Genomic DNA, 18,266 nt, shown 5'->3' on the forward strand with positions numbered 1-18,266 from the left:
AAAACACTCACACCCCTGGACAACTACTCGACTTATCTTTCCTCAAGCTGGGATTACATTCCAGAATAAGGAAAAGTACTCGACACAGTACAACTACTCGATATCACAACTCGAGTACTTCTTCTTAAACTAGCTTTACAATGACTCGGACCTGCATGCACACCACCTGGATCTCCTCGAGCTTCTAGTCAAGGCCTGGTGCAGCTAGATCGGCCCGAGGCCATGACAAAGTACAAACTTGTTATTCCCATCAAGGGAATAATGATACTCGTATTCTGGGAGAAAAGTTTCAAGAGTTTGGAGGTAGATTACAGTAATCACCTTGCAAGATCTCTTGTAGTATCTTGCGGAGAAATTTCTCCTTCTCCCTGAATATGTTGTGACAAGATTAAGTCTCTTTACCAGAGATGTCAGTTCTTGGGCACCCAGAGACAGGCAACCCCAAGGATGTGACACAACAAGACTCAACCCATCGACCCCAAATCTGCCTCATTGGAATATGCAAGGACATGATGTCCAAAATGGATCCGATGAGAGCATTGAGGTTACAGGATGAGGCAGCAGGGACTTCTCTTGTCACTCACAAGTTCTCTTCTAGCATCTTTTGCTGGAAAGGACTACACAAATTTCTGGAGGGCGAGAGCAAGAACACAAAACGCAAGCCATAGCTTTAGAATGCTGGTGCTTCTGCCAAAGGTCTCTCATCCACCTTTTATATCCACAAGGGACCTTGTTGGAGGAGAATGACAGCATTCACGAGCGTAATAATGTAGATTCTCCATACAGTACAGGTCCCATGTGAGCACACAGTAAAGAGATATACATCCCGGGTTTTATTTCTGAGGATATTTCGGGTGCAATCAGTGTGGCGTATCCAATCGAATCAATTTTCTGGTATTTTTTACCCGAAAAAGAGGTCTTTTCAGATACCGGATCTGATGAATCCTGCAAATATTCTGAAGAATAAAATTTGATGCCACGTCTTAAATCCTAAATTCCAAATCTTTGCTCGGGGGCTACCCGCAGTATAAGGGATTTTGATTAAGGCTCGGGGGTTGCGGGATATGTGCATCAGAGATTTATTTTTAAAAAAATTTAGAAAATAATGAAGGAAAAAGACTGAAGTGACCCTCAGCCTAATTCTGCGATTCAACCTAAGGCTCGGGGGCTACTCCATATGGAGCGCGAGTACTTCGCGCACCATATATGATCAAGACTTCGGGGCTTGAGCACCTCACAGCCTCGGAGCAATCAGATGTACTTGGAGGACAACTCGACGTGTCTGAAGGAAGGCCCAGAAGCAACCAGAAAGATATTCTGACTACTTGAAGTACTCGAAGATGCCCAGCCAAGTACTCGACGCCTGCAGGACTCGGCTACGAAGAGCTCGGGAGCTTGTCAGACCCGGGGCAGCGGGGTTCTAGAGTAAGGGATAGCTCATAGATGTGCCTTATCTCTTTTGTTACTACCCAAATAGGCATAGAACTAGCCGCAGTACAAAGGAAACTACCCGATTGTGTTGTAGTAGGACTCCAAATGTACTCGGCTAGGAATTTCCATGTAACCCTGTCCCCTTGGATATATAAGGGCGGGCAGGGACCCCCTCAAAACATCAACACCTACGGCAATACAAACAACCACACAAGACGTAGGGTATTACGCAACTCGCAGCCTGAACCTGTCTAAATCTTTGTGTTCCTTGCACCATCGAGTTCCAGAGCAGTCAATCCCTACCTACAAACCTTACTGCTAAGGGTATCCTTGAGCAGACTTGGTGGTAAACACCGACACCCCCCTTGTGAATGGTGTCGGCCTCCTCCCTTTGCTTCTGAAGCACTCAAACTCCCTAGTTCCTGCTGTCCCCTGGCAAAGTGAGAGAGAGTGGGGCCGGCCGACCTACACTCAGCTATTATTTTTTTATATGCAATGTAATAATACTTGATGCAAAACAAAAATTTAAACTTTAGTTTAGAAATGTAAACATGCCATGACTTTGAAAAGAAAGATTATGCAAGAAGAATTTAAACTATCCTATATGCAAATGTAAGAATGGATACGTACCATGATTCTCATGGCGATAGCTCGGGTTTTGAGTCCGGAGCGGGACTCTCCATACCTTGGGTTTTGTTGTCGTCGCCGGATGAAGTTCCAGATGAAGACACTTTTCTCCGCCATTCCTTCTTGGTGGCGGGTTTTGTTTTGATTGCTTTTGCCTCCGATTCCTCAAATGCTCTGCGAAGGATTCGTCATCTTGCGTTCCTGTAGTTATGCACTCTGATTTCCCTGTCGATTCTCAGTCGTCACAAGAGCTCAGCAAGGATTTCGATTGTGGGTGTTGATGGCTTCTCCTGCTCCTTCTCGGATTTCTTCTGGTTGAGTGTTTTGACCTGGGAACATTATTCGACCTTCGGTCGGAAGGTGAAGCTCTCTGTCTACCCATTGATATTGAGTTGGATTTCTCCGGCTCCAACAACAATGTGTGCATTTGCGGTACTCAAGAACGGCCTCCCCAGAATGAGGGGTGTCTTGGCGTTGACTTCCTTGTCGAGGACGACGAAGTCAACGGGAATAAAGAAGTTCCGAATTTTAACTGGGACGTTCTCTACAATTCCCGCGGGGTAACATACTGTTTGGTCTGCTAGCTGCAAGCACATAACAGTAGGGGCAAGCTCATGATAGTTTAGTTTATCGTAAACTACCTTGGGCATGATGCTGATGCTTGCTCCCAGATCACACAGAGCATGTGAGAAATGTTGACTCCCGATTGAACATGTGATTGTGGGGCATCCTGAATCTTTCTTCTTCTCTAGGAGAGGATCGAGTATAGCTGCGCTACTCTCCTCTGTGAGTTGCACGACCTCGGTGGTGGGCAGGCTTCTCTTGTAGCCAAGTATATCTTAGATATACTTGGCGTAGGTTGGGACCTACATAGCGTCAAGAAGTGGTATATTGACATACAACTTCCGTATTACCTCGACGAACTTGCCGAATTGTTCGTCGGCCACCGGCTTCCTTATCCGTTTCGGAAACGGTAAGGCAGTAGTGTCATGAAACTCCCGTGAAGTTCTAGGGGGTTCCACGGTTTCCTCCTGGGCAGCAGTTGTGTTGGACTCTTCTGCCTCCTCCTAGTCTTCGTCTGCAGCAGAGGTATTGCTGGTGGGTATGGCTTTCCGCCGAGATCCTGCATCTGTAGGGTATGGTTGTTCTTGTGTGGACTTACCTATCCGCGTAGTTAGCGCACTAACGCTTTCCTTGGGAGGAACTTCCGGTTGCCCAGGAAGTTTCCCCGAGTTATTGTTAGGACAAGATGAGGCTAGTTGAGCGTTGGCATCCTTAGCCTAACAAATTATTCCGCAAGCGCATAGATACTGATTGTAGCTTTCACCAAGTGAGTAAGCCTGGGATATCGAATCCAAGGAATGGTAAACGTAGACTAGCGGTTTGGAGCGATTCAGCCAGACCCGCTAAGGAGCAGAGGTACGAGGGTAGAGGGCTTATCTTTAGATAGAATCCTAATTACTAAGATAACTTGAGAAGCTACTGACTTGATCTGTTTCGGCGGCATAAGTGAAGGGCTCAGAAAGGGATTAGAAGGGGCCCAACATACTTTCGGCAATCCTACTACTATGAAGACACCCGAACGTGGTGGACTACTAGGGATGGACAAGGCTGTCACCACTTGCCGCCTACCACTGCGGTACCATGGGGTGGAACACAACCCAAGGTAACTACCAAGCCTAAGCACCATGTCTAAACTATCGAGTCACTGACTTCTGCCTCACGCTAAGGCAAGAAGAAACCCCAAATGGACAGAACTTGCTGCCCACGCAGACAAGGGATCCCACAAATCAAAGAGAATAACTAAGCAAGTAACTTAAGTAAAAAGTAAACTAGCGAGGAACTAAAGATAAGCGAGGAAAACTTACTCGATTATAAGATTCCCCCGAGGTGGGTACAAGATGGTGTAAGGTCGAGAGAACTCGACTCTGCCCCTTTAGCCCAGCTTCCGCCAAAGCTCTCACTTCACACTCTCCCTATTCTACTAAGGATGAAACTAAAATTGTGAGGCACTCAAGCTCCCAAGGTGTGTGTTACAAGTGAGGTGAGGGGGTCCTATTTATAGTGTGCCAAGGTCGGTTCTTGGCGGTTATTTTAGGTAGCGCCAGTTGTACGTAGCAGAGGAGGCTGTGCTTGATCTTCACCTGAAAGATGGACGCCAGAGGCTACAGAATGGGGCTTGGCAGCCAGGCCTAGGCTGGCTGGCCTAGCCCTGCTTCCACGTGGCACCGCCTTTCCGTGGGACGGACCTGATCTCCTCCAGGCGTCGGTTCTTCAGGCGGTTTGATCAACCAACCTTGTCTTGGGCCGGGCGGCCTGCCTCTGGCGGCCTCTCGGTCCTCCGTTGCACCGACACGCTCCTCTCTGGCCATGGATCAATATTGGGTAGGGTGTGTTTTGAATACTTGACCATGGCCCAGGTTGGCTTCTCTTTTGGATATAGGTCTGTTGGTATTTCTTAGCGCCATCACTAGGAATGGTCCCAGGGGGTCGGCCGACCCCACCTGGCAGCCCCTCGGCCTAATCCTTTGCTGAATGGTTGATTCATTGGATCTTATCCTTATCCTCTAGTGCATCGTGCGTGGAGGCCCCGTTTCCTCTGACATGTGGGCCCTAGGAATGGTTAGTCCCTGGTAACAGCGCCAGAAATGCTCATTGGCGGTCCTTGGTGCAATCACTAGAAATGAGGGGGCCGAACCCATCCTAGCAACTGCACCTAAGAGGTGCCACTCTCGTGGTATAATCAATACAATTATAGAAAGATCCGCAAGCACACGGATATACCGTTGTAGTATTTCACCCGTAGAGTAAGGGTATCATCATTTATTTGTTTCCCAAAGGACGGCAGTGGCAAAGGTATTGTACTTATTATTAACAATGACATTGTACCTCAAGTAATAGGCAATGCTCTAACAGGGGTAAGTCCAAGTAAAGAATAAGCAAGGGTGATGCGACACATCGCACATCCACACTCCAAGAGGAAGGAATAAAAGAGAGAAACACCAAAAGAAAGGAACTACTCTACTCTACGTTAAGTCAGATGGAGCTTAGGCTAGGTTAGGTGTCCTAGTGCTTCTATCCAAAGCTGGGGTTATGTTAGGACATGGTTAGGACTACAGGTGCCAGGAAAATGGGATAGCGGGGAGAAGGTCCCGCACCAGAGTACATCCAGTCCCGTTACCTCTTTGCATGAACTCCTACACCGAACCCGAACGTCGGGGAGTACGCTAAACACAACACCGCTGTTACGCCGGACGGACAGGGCTGTCACCACCTGCCATCTACCCCAGTCACACCGTGAAGCACGGTCATATCCGATGGATCCCGCATACCCGAGCACCACGCTCGTGTATGAAGTCACTACTCTAATTCCCCCCAGGTCTCCCACCCTTCGGATGGACAAGTAAAACACTAGAGCAAGCCCGAAAGCACATCGAACCTCTATCCGTACCCGGATCATCTGGCCTAACCAAGACCTTAGCATAACTCATGATGAACTAAGCATGGATTGATAAACAATAAAGATAGTAAAGCAACCATGGCATAACTCTATATTATGAATAGAAGTCTGACAAATCGGATACAAAGCCATACCGGGAGCCGAGGATTGCTCAACGACCCCGAGGACGACTTGCTCGCTAAAGAAGAACTAGCCTAGCTCCACTACCTAGCTAAAAGAGCAAGAGAGAGGAGAGCCTTCTTGGAATGTTGGAAATGAAGTGTGTGTCTTGAGAGGAGTGGAGAGAGGCCCTATTTATAGCTCTAGAGGTCGGTTTCCCGCCAACGCACATATGGAAGGTGATCAGGTGCCTTGGAAGCTACTCCTCCTTGAAGTGCACCTGGACGGGAACTAGGCCAGGTTCGGCCTACCCAGGGGGTCGGCCGACCCCACCTGGCAGCCCCTCGGCCTGATCCTTTGCTGAATGGTTGATTCATTGGATCTTATCCTTATCCTCTAGTGCATGGTGCGTGGAGGCCCCGTTTCCTCTGACATGTGGGCCCTCTTTGTAAGGGTGTGACGCCGGATGCGATATTCTGCGTAGTTGTATGGCGTCTACCGTGTGTTTTCGTCTTATTCCGCTCCTGCTCATCTGAAATGTACAAAACTCAAAAACAACTGTGGAGAAAGGTTAGTGATACAAATATGCGAGTAAGGCATGTAGTTTTCCTTGATTATTGAGTATAGTTGACGGTTGAAAATGACACTTAAGCACCGTCAACAACTCCCCCAGGCTAGCCCTTTGCTCGTCCTGAGCAAAGTTTTAGACTTAGTTTATTGATCAGGAGTTGCTACAATGTCGCATTCCTGACTTATGCCCAAGGCACAACCGAGTGTTCTTACCTTTATTCTGAATAAGTTGGCCTTGTTCGCACCTTTTTACCTTACTCCTGTGGGGCTTATAGCATTATCCTCATCTTTGGCGGTTAAAGGTTAGAACAGCTTGTAGAGTACCACTTACCACTCCTTTGTTCAACCGTCAATCCAGAGGTTTTATAAAGTTTTTGAAAAGAAATTTGTAAGTTCCTCAGGTGATCTCTCGGATCGCTCAAATGTGATTCATTCCTCACCAAGGCCTTTTTTTTATGCGCCTTTGTTTTTCCACCCTACTTCTAATGGCTTCTTTTTGGTGGATCTGTAGGTATGGAGGATATGACGGCAACCTTGCTTCTCATATTTTGCTAAGTCAAAGACCGGATCCAAAGGAGAAACAAGTCATAAGCCTTGATTAAGATGTGCAAGTGTGTGGATATTTTTGGTGGATTATGGATGAGAACTCCTTTATATGAATCCTCTCTCCCTTGTAATGTTTTTGGTATGGGCTATATTTTCTTTTTCTCTCTCTTTTTTTTTACACACCTTGTGGGTGTGTGGCACACCTTCTTTTGGTATGCATCTTTTCTCTTTTTTTTGACATGCTTTGTGGGCATGTGGCATACCTTCTTTGGGTATGCATCTTTTATTTCTTTTTGTATAGCCCATACATTATGATGATAACTTTAGAGAGAGATAAACATGGCACTTGGAGTTTTATTTGTGGATGAATGGGGGATGTACTTGCTATCTTCCAGGTGTAGAAGTATAGCATGTGAGTGAACGTGTACGTGATCTTGATCATGGGCGTATGAAGTGATTCTCTCAAAGGGTCACAACAATTTGACAAAGCTCAATGAGAGGACAAGTTGCATATGTGGAAAGATTTTTTCAAACTTGTAACTCATATGGCTTTGGATGGGAATTGCATATCACCGAGGAACTTTATTTTATTTTTTGTATTTTTGAAAATAAATACTCCGGGTATCAAGCATCACGTAGGAGAAGATCATAGCAACTCTTTTCAGCCATATCATAACCCACAACAACCTAGATTCGAATTTTGCTTTTCGCTACCCACAAGTTTCAAGCTTAAGGTTTGAACAATTTAGCCACCACAGTCAAAACTTAGGCAGAGCATAAGATTGTAACTAGGCATAAGAAAGGAACTAACAGAGCAACTATTCATCATCTCAACAAGAAAGAACTACACATGCTTACTACACATATTGGAAAGCATGTAAATATTTTTGGGTTTTTTGTAAGTTTTGCAAGTTTTTGTTTGGTTTCATGCAATAGTTTTGAAAGTGGTAAAGGATAAAGTTTGATACAAGATACCTCTCGTGGGGGTCCTCCCCCAAGCTAGCTTTAGGCTCACTGCTGTTGGTTGGTGTTGAACCCAGCCCAACGGTAGTATGCCCTCTGCTCCTCCTGCATCTGCTGCTGATGCTGCTCCATGGTGTGGATCCTCTCGCCGGTGAATCGCTGCCAGCCTTGGGTCGACTGGATGTGCTGGCCTAGCGATTCTTCGATGTTGGAGGCATGTACGTTTAGTTCGCCCATCTACTGAGTCAGAGTAGCGAAACCTCTGGACGAAGCTGAACGTCTGGCGGTGATCGGAGGTCCGCTGGAGCTGGAACTAGTGGACCGGCGCCCTGAGGCCGGCCGTGCCCACTCGGTGGAGCTGGCACTCTGCCATGACGAACCTCCAACCTCATACAGCTGTGGTTGAGGCTGAGGTTGTTGCTGCATGAATTCCTCCCTTCTGGCCCTGCTTCTTGTAACCCTGCCAGGTAAAACAGAAGCACTATGCCTGCGCCTTTCCTCTTGTGGGACAAGAGGCATGGTTAGCGAATGGCAGTTATACAAATGATACCCCGCGTTTGGCAACAGAATCTCATTTGCATAACCAAGGGAGAAGAAAACCAAGGAATCATTAGGGCCTTACTTGAGTGTGTGGCCTTGCACCAAATAAGTCTCATCGATCAAAGCACAGGGATCCTCAATGAAGGGAACGGGGTTCCCTTCTAAGATTCCCATGTTTGATGCGATGCGGGTAACCAACGAAGTGCACTCAATAGGACCCGTCATCCTGAAATTTATAAGCCATTGCTTAACCATTGCTTTCGCAGGGGAGACTCGGATCTTGTTGACAATGGCGTATAATATCATCAACTTATCATTCCGCATTGGTCGTGGATCATCTCTTGGAAAGAGAGTGATAGCCACCTACTTGTGCATCAAACGAAGAGTTGGATTTTGAATATCATTGCACCGAGGTGCAAATTTGCCATGAACAATTTGACCCGAAATCAAACCCCAAAACTCATGTCGATCAAAACCGCGGCAAGCTTTTTCAAGGGAAATTGGCAAGCGGGCACTGAAACCAAGGAGGTGACTGAAATTTCTCCAATTAAAATAGCGTTCAACTCCAAAAATTCAGAAAGAAACACCGTCGTCCACCTCCCGAAGAGTGAAAAGAAACTGGATGGTGAGGAGATGAGAACCATTCTCCTCAACAGGCACAAAACAATCCCATCCAACCGCATGCCAAACACGAGTGAAGTCAACGTCCATACCTGTTTTCTCGAGGAGGTCCGGATCGAAGGCTTTGGTGTGACCAAAGCTTCGATGCTTGATCATGGCGTATGCTTGACGCTCGCGGTCATCTTGCAAGTCGAGGTACAATGCATCATCTTCATCTATCTCCGTGTCCTCGGCTTGCGGTTCTACAGCTTGCTCCTCGAACTGTTCTTCTTGTTCGTCTTGCTCATAGTCCATCGTGGTCGGTGTTGGTGTAGGTTCGAGGGAATGACGGGAGCTCGACCCACCCTGTGAACGAGATGAGCTTGACCCTGTCATCTTCTTGATAGCTCCGGAAAGTTTCCGACCTACACCCTTCATGCTTGCAACAAGAGCGAACAAGAACGAACGAGAACAACTCAGTTCGGGTTATGTTAGCAAAATCAAAATGAAATTCTTACCCGAGAGTTGTTCCTTCAAATGAGCAGAAGATCTTGCAGCAAAGAAATGAGAGAGAGAGAGAGATTTTTTGAAACCAAACTTGAGCCAAAATCCAATAGGAGCCCGAGCAAGAATGTGTGAGAGGGAGTGTTAGTGAGTGTGTGAGCATGAGAGAGCTCAACACCCTTCTCGGCCCCTATTTAAAGAGAAGATGGCGCGTGCACCAGAGGAGAGGCAAGCCACAACAGCTATAGAGCCATTGGAGAAGGTGGGGCCCAGGAGCCGTTGGCCCTGGGTCGGCCGACTTGTGGGGTCGGCCGGCCCTAGGGTGGGCCCCCTGGTGCCCCCCTTCGGCCTAGTGCTTCCTCAACGGTTAAGTTCTTTGAAAATATGGTGCATGGCCAAAAGTTTGCTCAAAAAGATGTCCAAATTATTTTCCCAAAGGATTAAAAACTCAGAAAATATTTTTGGTATTTTTTTTGTAAAAAGGAAAAAGTTGCTAGAAAAATTCGAGCATGCAGGAAACAAATTTGAAAATTTCGAACATGCAGTGGAGAAAAAAAACAAATGAGGTAAATGGAAAATTTTGAAAAAGAGATGAAAGAAAATATGAGATAAATACCAATTTAGCTTTGGTAAGGGCGCGTCATTTAGAGTCCGACGTGCAAGACTTTTCTCCGACGTTCTTACCATTGGTCGGCCAGCCCTGGAGAATTGGACGAAGCCGAACTCTCGACCTTCCGCCACACCTTCTTTGTTTTCTTCTTTCTTTTAGGTGCAGAGGGTCGAGGTTCTGGCTGGGGTTCTGGTGCACCCCAGAGTGCTTGCCCTTTGCTGTCCTGGTGTATCAGGAAGCACTGCTCATCCCTATGCTTGAACTTGAAAAATATGTCCTCCTTTCTGACACGAAATCGGATTTCTCCCCTCCCGACATCGATCCTTGCTTTGGCGGTCCTCAGGAATGGTCGCCCAAGAATGAGCTCCACTCCGAGGTCACCCTCTATATCCATTACCACAAAATTGGCAAGGATGAAGGAATCTCGTACTCGCACCAGCATATTTTCGACTATCCCTTCGGGATATCCAATTGACGAGTCTGCAAGCTGCACGAGCATAGTTGTTAGGGAAAGAGCAGGGTATTGAAGTTCTTTGAAAATTACCTTGGGCATTATGTTCATGCTTGCCCCCAGATCGCAAAGTGCGTGCTCGTAGTATTTGTCGTAGATCGAGCAACTGATCATGGGGACCCCTGGATCCTTTTGCACTGCCGCCACAAGGCCATCCCAAGAGTCGTTCCTTGGGGAATTGTACCTACCTGCATGGTTAGTTCGTGGTGGCATCCGGGACGAGTTGCCCCATCCAGAGAGCACCATGTTGACACTTTGTACGGGAGGCTCGGGTTGCCCCGGGATCTTCCCGTTCTCAGTAACAGGTAAAGCAGCAGCAATTTGTGTAAGTTGGGTTTCTATCGTTTTATTGAAACTTGATTGGTTTTTAAGCGTTGAAGACAAAGTTTCAAGCTTGACATTCAGATTTTCCAGGGTTTTATCATTGGCCAAGAGCTTTTTATTTATATTTTCATTAATTTTAACTTGGCCAAGCACAAGTTCTCTCAAGGGGGGTTGGTTCGAATTGAAATTCGAATTGAAAGAAGAGTTATAATTATTACCTCCCTGAAATGGTGGACGTGGATGGTTCCACTCCTGGACTCCTTGTGGTGGACGATACCCGTTGTTGTTGTTGTTGTTGTTGTTGTTGTTGTTGTTGCTGTTGTTGTTGTTGTTGAGGTAGGCACAATCTTCACGGGTCTCGGGGCAGTCGTTCCCCGAGTGTCCATCATTGCCATAGACTTCACACGCGAAGTGCGAACCCATGGCGTAGACGGGAGCCTGAATCTGTCGTTGGCTCCCTTCATCCATCTTCTTGATGAGGAGGTCCAGTTTTGCGGCAATCATATCCATCTCCTTGACGGTATGCAAGCCTTTCGTGCGGGGCTGGAGTCGTTCATCGCTCCACCCTTGATTGGAGACCATCTTCTCGACCAATTCTTTTGCTTTGGCTATGGTCAGGTCGAGAAAGGCTCCTCCAGCAGCGGCATCAATATTGGCTCGAGATGTCATTGTGAGCCCGTTGTAGAAGCTTTGCAAGACGAGCCACTAATCCATGCCATGATGAGGACAGGCCAGGATGTATTCCTGTAGCCTCTCCCATGCTTCTAGGATGGATTCCATCGCCGTCTTCTAGAAACTTGATATTTCCCCCCGCAGGGCATTTGTTTTGCCCAGCGGGAAGAATTTTGCGAGGAATGCCTTGGAGCATTTGGCCCAGGTGTCGATGTCCTTTTTCTTATAAAACCACTGTTTCGCCTTCCCTAGGAGGGAAAAGGGAAACAGACGAAGCTTGACAATGTCAGCAGTGACACCCCATATAACAACGGTTTCGCAGAGCACCAGAAAATTCTGCAAATGTGCATTTGCGTCCTCGTTCGGCTTGCCACAGAATGGGTTAGCCTGCACCATGTTGATGAGGCTTGATTTTAGCTCGAAGTTCACGTCCCCGACATTGATGTTGGGGCCAGTGGCCACATTGTCGGTGGAGGGGACGGAGAACTCGCGGAGAGTCTTTTCAGCCATAGCCTCAGGAACAAATGGTGCTTTCTGAATGGGTTCCTGTGCCGGGAGAATAGCGAGAGGAGGAATGACACGAGGTCGTGTCCTTCTCACGAGCTTCTCAGGATTGTCTCAAGTAATAGGCAATGCTCTAACATGGGTAAGTGCAAGGGTAATGCGACACATCACACATCCACACTCCAAGAGGAAGGAATAAAAGAGAGAAACAACAAAAGAAAGGAACTACTCTACTCTACGTTAAGTCAGATGGAGCTTAGGCTAGGTTAGGTGTCCTAGTGCTTCTATCCAAAGCTGGGGTTATGTTAGGACATGGTTAGGACTATAGGTGCCAGAAAAATGGGATAGCGAGGAGAAGGTCCCGCACCGGAGTACATCCAGTCCCGTTACCTCTTTGCATGAACTCCTACACCGAACCCGAACGTCGGGGAGTACGCTAAACGCAACACCGCTGTTACGCCGGACGGACAGGACTGTCACCACATGCCGTCTACCCCAGTCACACCATGGAGCACGGTCATATCCGAAGGATCCCACATACCCGAGCACCACGCTCGTGTATGAAGTCACTACTCTAGTGCCCCCAGGTCTCCCACCCTTCGGATGGACAAGTAAAACACTAGAGCAAGCCCGAAAGCACATCAAACCTCTATCCCTACCTGGATCATCTGGCCTAACCAAGACCTTAGCATAACTCATGAATGAACTAAGCATGGATTGATAAACTATCAAGATAGTAAAGCAACCATGGCATAACTCTATATTATGAATAGAAGTCTGACAAATCGGATACAAAGACATACCGGGAGCTGAGGATTGCTCAACGACCCCGAGGATGACTTGCTCGCTAAAGAAGAACTAGCCTAGCTCCACTACCTAGCCAAAAGAGCAAGAGAGAGGAGATCCTTCTTGGAATGGTGGAAATGAAGTGTGTGTCTTGAGGGGGGTGGAGAGAGGCCCTATTTATAGCTCTAGAGGTCGGTTTCCCGCCAACGCACATATGGAAGGTGATCAAGTGCCTTGGCCGCTACTCCTCCTCGAAGTGCACCTGGACGGGAACATAACACCCTAATTTAAATTTCAGTATTTAATAATAAATTTAATTGGCTTTATTTAATTTTCTAAGGTTTTATATGCTTAGCCTTGCATTTAATTTAATTTTCTTTCACAAGTAATTAAAATTTTTCTAGGATAAACATGTTTGTGCATGCATGCTGGTGCATAGGTTTTGCTTTGGTTGAGTGCATAAGAGTTCGAATTCAAATAGTTTGAGTGGAGTTTGAAAAAGAAAAGGAAAAGAAAAGAAGAAGAAAAAGAAACCCAGAAACCAGCCCAGTCCCGCTCCACGCTCAGCCCAACTTCCTCTCCCGCGTCACCCGGCCTGCTTCCTCAGCCCGCGCGCGCTGCCTCCGGCTGACAAGGCAGCCCCACCTGTCGGAGTTGTTCTCCACAGCCGCGTCGCCCCTTTCCGCTCACTGACGAACCGGCCCCACCCATCAGCCGAACCTCCCGCATGCCCGCGCCTCGCCTTCGGCTCGCTCTACCACTAACCCCGCGGTCCCACCTGTCGGCGCCCCCATCTTCCTTTCCTTTCTTCCTCGCCGCACTGAGCTCTCTGCTCCGTTCCGCAACGCCCGCTCCGCTCAGCCGCTGTGCCGTGGACCACCCCAACCCTGCAGGCCTACTAGTCATGCCTGTGCTCTCACCTTCTAGAAAGCCGGTCCCAGAGTCCGGGATCGCACCGGGTTGTTGCGCAGTCCGCGCGATCCGCAGAATCAGCAACCGAGCCCCGCCGAGATCGCCGGAGCTCACCTTCCGTCGCCCGGTGCCGAGAATCTCACCCAGCCTTCTTTAAACGCCCCCAGCCACCCCTTGCGCCACACTTGCACAACTCCGCAGCCCCAGCCCGAGATCCAGCGCCCCCACTTTCCTCACCGGCGCAGAGCTCCCTGCTCCGCCGTGGTACCGCCGATCCGTCGCGCCACAGCTCTCCAGGGCCGCGCAGCAGCTCAGAATTGTGCCCGGACGCCACCGCAGGTGAATCTGTTCACCACCGTGTTTCCTCGCCACCGGCGTTCCTCCGGTCCCGCTAACCCACCTCCCGCATTCATAGTTCGGCCGTGAAGCTCCCCGTGGGATCCAGACGCCTGGAGGATCTTTGCAGCGACCCGTCCCCGAGCTCCGCTGCGCACGCTGCCGCCGGACCTCGATGTCAACGCCCCTGCACAGCCACGCAGCTCGAGTTCGAGCCTCGGTGAGCACCGCTTGGACCCTCTGTCTCGTTCACGCTAGCTAATGTCTCCCGTGGCGCACCCTGGGTGCCCGGACATCGCACGCAAGCGTCTCGCCGCCGCAGCTCTGCCATGGCTGATGCCCTGCAGTGCCACGCTGCCCCGCTGGAACCCTGCTTTAGCCTCCCCTAGCTCTGCAACAACTCCACGACCCTCTTTCAGAGCCACTCCAGCACGGGTGAGCCTTGCGCGCGCACTCCAGCGAGACCTCGCTGCCCAGAGCTGCCATCGCCGTCCAGCACCACACCCCGAGCCCCAATCCACCGTTCTGTTGCCTCAGGTGGGTTACTCATGCTGCGTAGAGCCCTCCTGACCCGAGCCCTGGTCGATCTGACCCCCGGAGGGCCAAGTTCGGCCTTCTCCGGCGGAGCGCCGCCGCGGGACCTGGATCTCCGGCGAGCAGCGCCACCTTCCCCCGCGTTCCTTTGATCTCATGCGTCGAATCAAGATCCTACGGCACACAGCAGCCCGCGCCGAAGTCAATCGGGAAAGAAAACGGTCAGCTCATGGCCTTTTGCATAAGAGCCCTTCAGTTCCTTGTAATTTAACCCGCGGTCCTGAGCAGTGTAAAAGTATTTCTAGTTAGATCCTGTTTTTAGCGTTTAGACCCCTGAGCTTTCCCAAAATAGAACCCGCGGTCCAGCCTGTGTGTTTTTATGCTCCGACCCCCAGATCTTTCTTAAATTATGTTTTAGTCCCTGGTTTTTGCGCAGAACCCCCTGGAACCTTAGTTTTTCTTGCAGTTTAACCCCTGGACCTTGTTTTAGCCCTAGATTTCGCGTTCTAGCTCCGTTTTAGGCGTTCTTTATGTCCACGCGATCGTTACAACTCGTAGAATAGTTCTAGCTCTATTTTATTTGCTATTTTTATGTAATGTTGTACTATTGCTTAGCTCTTTCTTTTGTTTGCATGTATGTGTATGTGCTGGACTTTGTTTTGGCGTTGCGATCATGAGTAGACGTTGAGCAGTCGGAGGATTACCAGGAGCCACCCTCCGCGGGACACTTCGAGCAGCAGGAGAACTTTGAGGAAGGCAAGTATAACATGAACATCCTATCACCTTTAAATACCATTTTATACTGCATTTTAATACTATATGCCTATAAGGACTTTCCTAGCCACTTTATATCCTTTATATATATCCCTTGGATTTCATTTTGGTTAGTTGTGCTAGGTGCCGCGCTATAACACACTTGGTCCTTTTTAATTAATTTGTTAATGGTCTTATGGAACTTAATTCTGAGCGTTACCCTCTGTGCTCTGTACTTGAGTGGTTTACATCTCCTTAAAACATTTTTTTCTAGAAACTTGGTTTAGGGGGCTCGCACTATGTTTTGTGCTTGCTACTCTCCATACGGACCGTACGTCATTAGAGCGACAACCTAGGAGAACCGCGCAACCACAAGACTGGAATGGGACGGTCTTGGCTTACTAATTAGGTCTTTTTAGTTTGGAGTAACTTACCTGCGAGGCAATGGTGGTAAGCTTCTATGGCCCTCGTACTGAGTGGCCTCGTCTGTGCTTTGTGTCTTGACGCCCACTAGACCTGCTCCATAGTCGCTGATCTAACCCTCGCGGTTACTCCTTACCAACGAGATTCTTTGTAACGGCCTCGTAGTGAGTTTGCTAGTCATCTCACCTACGGAAGTGTGATGAACAACTAGCGTAGCTCACGACTTGTGAGTAAAGATGTGCAACCTCTGCAGAGTGTAAAACTGGTATACTAGCTGTGCTCACGGTCATGAGTGGCCCAAATCCTCCTTTTGATTAGTGGGGTTATCTCCTTTTGATTAGGGGGGTTCCCCGGGTGGTTTGGTTTGGTTTGGTTCTCAGTAGTTCATAATTAATTTTGATTAAAGTCTATGTAACTGGGTTTATGGTAATTCATCCACTTGTAGTAATTAGCTTTAATAAAATTTTGCCAAGATTAAAAGCTAATGCAGTTGAGTCAGCCAACCTTAGAGCCTCATAGTTTCTGTTATACTTGTTGAGTACAAGTTGTGTACTCACTCTTGCCTACTCTACTCTTTTCCTCTTGTTCTCTTTGGGAATACCCTACTGCTGCTTAGTTCCCGGCGACGCGGAGGAGTTCACGCAGAGCTACCAAGAGTACGAGGACTTCTAGGCGGTCGTCTCCCAGTCGACGTCCCTGTGGCGCCCAGCTTCCGAGAGTTCCGTACCTATTTTACGCTTCCGCATACTCTGTATCTGACATTTTGTCATTAATGTAATAAATAACATTCGTACTCGCTTTATTATATCTTTTTACGTGGTATGAGCTGTGATATACTGTTCATTCTGTTGTATATATGTGTGACTTGATCCTGGCACATATATGATTGCTCGGTTTATGTCCTTTTATAAACCGGGTGTTACAGGGAACCAGGCCAGGTTCAGTGTGACACCCTAGGTGTCTGCACAATAAAACTACATTTATTTCCTGTGCTTCATGTGTGAAATTGTTTGAGCAAGGGCCTATTTTAAAATTTTAAGGACCTTTGTGTAATTATGAATTATTCCAAGGTCAACTTTATAGTTTTATTTGAATAGGATGTGTGTTTATAGCTTTTGTGGAGGGTTTATTTGCAAAATGTAGTGTAATCATTACTTGGCAGGAAATGTTTCATTTCAGTCTAAATTTAAAGTGAAATTGCCTTGAAAAAGACAAAAGTCATTTGAATTCAAATCCTCTTTATGTTTTCAAAAATAACTCTTTAACCTTTGATCAAATAAATTTTTGCACAACACCAAAGTTGTAGATCTTGAAAAGTTGAACAACTTTCATGTTGGGCACTTTTTCATTTGAGCCCTAGATTAAAAGTTATCTTTGTTTTACAGACTGATCCCTGAAATTTTCTGAAATTGCAAATCAGTCCACCTTCTCCTTCCTCCTGCCTGCTCCTCTGCTTCACGCCACCGTTGTTCAGCGCCGCCCGCCGCTGTGAAATGGCCAGGAAGCCACCTCCTGCTTGCTGAGCTTCTCCACGCGTCGTGCTTGACCTCTCCACCGCCCTCTACCCTTGTGCTGGAGCCTCCTCGCTCCGCCACACGCCCAGAAGACCACCGCCGGCCGCCACATCCTCGTCGCCGTGGACGGCTCAAGCTAGAGCCCGGCTCTCCTATCTCTCGCACGCACCAGCACTACAAGAAGCCCCGCAACCCGTTCCCCTCATCTTTTCACCATTTCCCCAACCCCAGACCCAGAACGCCGCCCCCGCTCCGCCCGAACGCCGGCGAGCTCGACGCCGCCGTGAACCCGCCTCTCCGCAGCCTCTCCACCCACGCTGACCCCTCCATCAGCTGCGCCTCGACCTCGCGCAGCTCACCCACCCCTCCTCCTCGCCAAAAACTCACCGGAGCGCCGCCTCCACCGTTCTCCTCCGCCGCCGACCCGCCTGCTCTCGTCGCGCCGCCGCTACAGGCCACCCCCCCCCCCTCAATCTCGGGCATCTACAGGTGCGCACGGGCCTGGTGAACCTCTCACGCCCCTCCACCCTCGCCGCCGGCGATCGCCGTCGCCGAAGTTGGCCAGTCAAACCACCCGCCCCTTCTCTGACCATGGCCAGGGACCTCGGGTTAAAACGAGCAAAAACCCAGGGGGTTATCTGCATAGCCTAAGACTCATGTGAATAGTGTCAGCAGGGACTTCTTTGTTATTTTGGCTGTAAACTTTGAAATTCCATAGAAATTCGTAGAAAAATCAGAAAAATGCAAACCTAGATGTTTTGGAATTCTTGAGAGCAGCTCTATGCAGTAGAATCATAATATGATGGGTGTTAGTTGAAAGTTTTTTCTGTAGAAGTAGATTTGTGTTACTAGTGCTTGAATGATAGTTGTTTTTATCTTTTTCTTAACTAATGATTGAAACGATGTCTTGCTGTGAAATTTTTATGGTGAAATTTTCATGCGACTCTAGTGTTTCTATAAAAATTTCGTGGTCATTCCTTCTGTTTAGCTGTTTCTTTGATTTAATGCTTTTTAAGTGAGCTTTAATTATGATAAATAGTTTCCTTG

The 18,266-nt window shown here is 48.2% G+C and overlaps 1 non-coding gene across 1 annotated transcript; it reads left to right on the forward strand.

Annotated features, from left to right (window-relative positions):
- Positions 1–11,497: 11,497 nt before the first annotated feature.
- LOC120657909 lies at positions 11,498–11,606 on the forward strand. Its single transcript, XR_005668439.1, has one exon. It is a non-coding gene; the product is annotated as a small nucleolar RNA R71 (small nucleolar RNA).
- Positions 11,607–18,266: the final 6,660 nt, after the last annotated feature.

Source organism: Panicum virgatum, chromosome 1N, assembly GCF_016808335.1.
Source record: "Panicum virgatum strain AP13 chromosome 1N, P.virgatum_v5, whole genome shotgun sequence".
Taxonomy (NCBI): Eukaryota; Viridiplantae; Streptophyta; class Magnoliopsida; order Poales; family Poaceae; genus Panicum; species Panicum virgatum.